This window comes from Cibotium barometz, chromosome 31, assembly GCF_041138505.1.
Source record: "Cibotium barometz isolate CiBa-2024 chromosome 31, ASM4113850v1, whole genome shotgun sequence".
Classification (NCBI taxonomy): Eukaryota; Viridiplantae; Streptophyta; class Polypodiopsida; order Cyatheales; family Cibotiaceae; genus Cibotium; species Cibotium barometz.
The window spans coordinates 4,248,509-4,253,185 of NC_141076.1; positions in this window are offsets into that span (position 1 = coordinate 4,248,509).

Sequence of the window (4,677 nt, forward strand, 5' to 3'; positions counted from 1 at the left end):
CAAAAGTTCCCATGTGGGATTATTGTCAAGCCCTCTCCCACATTCATCTACAAAGTGGAACTCTTTACAAGAGCCCTAAGTATCTTTTTTGTTGCATCCTTGTATTAATCTTCAACACTCCCCCCTTCCTATTTTGCGCACGTCCTCGAGCGCGGTAGTAGCAAGAGCTGCAACAAAAAAAACAATGGATACATTAAAGTCTTTTATTGAAAAAAAAGAAAAGAAAAGAAAAGAAAAACCAACAATGATAATTTCACACGTGAGCATATAAGTGCAAGGCTGATTAAAGTTTTAATGAGTCCTAAAATAGGTGAGTAAAGACTAGTCCAAATGAGACTTAAGTGGTAGATAACGCTATGCAAAGGTAAGTGTGCTTTGTACACCGCCGGTTATGACCGCAGTCTCAATGTCCTACAAGTATGTAAGTTATTCCTAAGTGGCAAACCTACTCCTAAATATGAGCAAAGGTGATTGGAACTCTTTTTTTTTCTTTTTTTTTTTCTTAATATGTGTGTGTAGAAGGTGATAAAGATTAAGGTTCCATCCCAAAGAGACCCAAGCAATGGCCAAGAGACCTCCGCCAAGAGAATCTAAAGACCGCTAAGTATCTCAAGGGCGACAGACCCTTTTTCTTTCTTTTATGACCTAAGGAGTACCCCTTGAAGATGAGGGCATCGGTCTCGAGGGCCCATAGTGTACCCCAGAGTCCTACCAATATCCATCAAGGCGATAGATTCCTCAAAGGTCTTTTTCTGAAGCTTTTAGACATCAGTGTTCACCCCATGGAAACCAAGGCATCGGCCCCAAGGTGCTAAGACAACCCCAGGTCCTACCAAGCATTTCTCATGGCTGTAGACACATCATGTCTCAATTTATTTTGGATATATACTTTTTTTAGGGTACATTTTCGTAAATTTTTATTACTCCTAGCACCTAGCTCATATCTAAGAGGTAGCCACCACTAGGGATAACTAATATACCTTGAAAGCATAAGAACTTGGCATACTCCCTTGGTATATATCCTACACTGTCTTTAGATAGAAATATCTTTTCCTAAGTCTTCTAAGACTCTAGAATTCACTCACCATATTTTAACAACTAATCGAAAACTTAAACCAGCCAGCATTGTGTGAACATGCAAACCATATATTTGAAAGATAAGAGCACATAAAGAAATAAAAATTAAGATTTGAATACACCTGTTGTAGTGCCCTGTTGATGTTGTTCGTTTGCATTGATGAATTGCTGATTTTGTGCAGATTGCTCCTCCTTGATCTTTGTAGGCGTATCATGTCTCCCCCCTTCCTAATTTGTTTGCACGATAGGTGGACTATTGGGGCGTGTTTGATGCTCTTGTTTTTTACGGAGATTTCTGTAAAATTTTTATTAACAAACACGAAAAGAAAAAAATAAAATTTGCCATTGGTGCCAAACACCGAATATAGCCGAGGGAAAAAACCCAGTGGGAGAAAAGTACCCTGGCTTGTCGATCTTATTATGGAGTCATTGAACTTACCCTTGCGTTGGTGGTGGACCCGTGTCCTCGTATGCTGGAAAGATGGTATCAATTTCCTCAGGATGCAGAGACAACCCCTCACAAAAACCTGCCGCTGGAGAAGGTGTAGGAAGGAGTGCTTCCTCACTAAAGTATGGCATTGGTTCTATGGGAAGGTTAATCAGACAGTTTCGATTTTGGAACTGCGCAATGTGGGTACTCATATTGATCCAATATTGACATGTGGAGGCTTGGGGAAGGAGGGCTTGCAAGATCGGTGGTTGCAAGTCATTTAGGCTTGTATCCCTCCATTGTTGTGCTTGAACCTCCTCAGGTAATCTACGTTGATTTGGTCCTCTCTCTGGTATTCTCACATTAAGAAGATTATGGCGTTGGGGTGTAACTCCCACAATTTGCTTCATTAAGCCTGTGCCATATCGTCTAAAGTAAGAGCGGCATATCCAACAAATATGTGAAGCTTCTTCTAATACAAGCCGTGCACACTCTTGACAATGTGGAAATGGGTGATGCTGTTGTGATAGAATAATGTGACAAAGTGATGCCCACAGCAACTTTCACCTAAGGGAGCATAGAAGTACCTAGAATGTGTTTGAAATGGAGGAGCACTATAACCCCCGCGATGATCTGGTCGAGTACTATCGGGGACAATGCATGGTGGACATGTATCTCGCCAAATATCCATCAGGAGTTATCTGGACGTAGAATAATGAAATTTAGAACACTCATATCCATCATGACAATTCCAATAAAAAACAAGATTATCTCAAAAAGTACACATCTTCTAAAGGCATAAGGAACTACATTATTCAAACATTGATTTACCAAAGAGCTTTAATTGTAGTGTTAATGCCTTATCTTTAGTTTTTGGTATATCCTTTTTAAGCGGTGGAAACTTTAGCAATTGTCTTGGAATTTGAGCAAGATAAGATGATTTAGGCATTGAAGTGCTAGAATCTATGCTCAAATGAGACTCATTTGGACTTGTCGTAGGTACACAAGTTGATGGTGGAATTGTATAACAAGGAGAAATCGGGACAACCGGTGTTTCAATACATGTTTTAGGAAGATCAACACAAGTAGTTTTGTAGGTGCTATCACGGCCACCTTTCCTTTCTTGAAGAGTTTGTGTTGATTTCTTTTGCACCCACTGATATGGACAATCAATTGTGGCTTTTGGAATCTTTCTGAAACACTCTTTTACCCCTGTCAAAGCATGGCATTTTGGAAGCCAAATTGCTGTTGCACCCTCATAATAGCCTTGTTCTTTGAGCACATTTTTTGGAACCCATCGAGTAACAATCCGAGGTTTGGGCTTGGAAATGATGTGCTTCTTAAGAGGCTTAGCAACTGGACTAGATGTTACCAGTTTGTACGCAGCTTTGGGTAGCCACATTGATAATTCCTTCTTACCTGGCCTTCTTTGAGCAGCAACTAGAGTAGTTGGAACATGCCAGCCATGGCCCTCACTTGAGTACTCATCAATTATCCACATCATTTGTTTTGGAGCTTCAAGAGCAGATTTTGATTGTGGGTTGGGTAAGGTAGAAACATTACCCCTTTGACACGATAAAGCTCGTGGAGTAGCAAATCCCAAGATGCAATCAGAATCAATTTGCAACTTGTATTGTCTATTCTTCCAATCTAATGAGCAATTGGTAGCACTTAACCACGATCTACCGCGAACAACCTCTACTACTGCCTTGGACTTACGTGCCACATAAAAGGGTACTGACATCTGGTGATCCTGAATGGTCATCATAATGACACATTTTCCCTCTATAGGGTTATCTTCTCCGGAGAAGCTTCGTAGGTCCACAGGAATTTGCACAAGTGGTGGTTGACCCAAGGCTTTCCAGGTGTCAAACGAGAGAACATTATAATCTGCACCAGAGTCAATTAAGGCAGAGACAAAGTAGGTAGTCTCATGAAGATGAAGGCACACTTGAATATTGAATGGTTCGACATATGGCTCATCAGTAGCCAACTGTATGGCTAACATAGAAGCTTTGCGACGCTCCTTGGCTTTTGCAACTCTAGCTTTAGCCTCCTCTTGAGCCTGACGTTTAAGTAGGTCAAGTGCTTCTTTCCGTGTTTGTGCAGCATGCATCTGTTGAAGCATGGCTTCAGTTAATGGTTCATTGTATTTCTTGAGACGACTTCCATTAATGAAGTTAGGCATTTGCTCACCTTCTAGTGTCTCTAAACGCACTGCACCACTTGGGGTAAGCTCATTAATCACAAACGGTCCTAAGCCACGTTTTTTGAGCTTTCTCTTATGCTTCTTAAGTGTGTACAAGAGAACCAGGTCTCCTTTTTTGAATCGGCTAGTTGTTACATTTCTATCATACCATCGCTTTTGTCTCCTCTTCTCGGCATACATCCCCATTACCGCCAATAAGCGGGTCTCATCAAGCTTTTCCAATTCGTCAACGCGTTGCGAAAGCTCATGACCAGTCCAATCCAATTGTTTAGCTACTCGTAGAGTAGGTACAAGAAATTCAATGGGAAGAATTGCATTTAGCCCAAAAGCAAGTTCAAATGGGGTTGTGCCCACAGATGTTTTATAGGCTGTCCTATATGCCCAGAGAACTGAGTGCAACTTTTGCTCCCAATCAGTCCTATGTCCCTCAACAATCTTTGTGAGTGCTGTGCAGAGAATCTTATTAGTACTCTCGGCTTGTCCATTGGTCTGGGGATGATAGGGTGCAGAACGCTTGTGAATTACCATAAATTCTTGAAGCAAAAATTCTATGACTTCATTTACAAAGTGTACACCTTGATCACTAACGATCTCAATTGGTAAGCCATAGCGTGTAAACACGTACTCATACAAGAACTTGGCTGTGGTTCTGGCATCATTTTTGACTGTTGCCTTTGCCTCTACCCATTTAGTCAAATAGTCGGTTGCGACTATAATATATTCTGCATGCGTGTTACGAGCTGGAGGTTTAATGGGACCGACAAAATCAATACCCCATTTTGCAAAAGCACGTGTGCTTAACATAGGCCGCAATGGCATATTGTCCTTTGTGATGGGAGGTTTGGTCCTTTGACAATTGTCACAACGTTTCACATATTCTTCGGCATCCATTTGTAAGGTTGGCCACCAAAGCCCAGACCACCTAATCAACTTTGCTGTGGTATTGCCAGAAAAGTGTCCA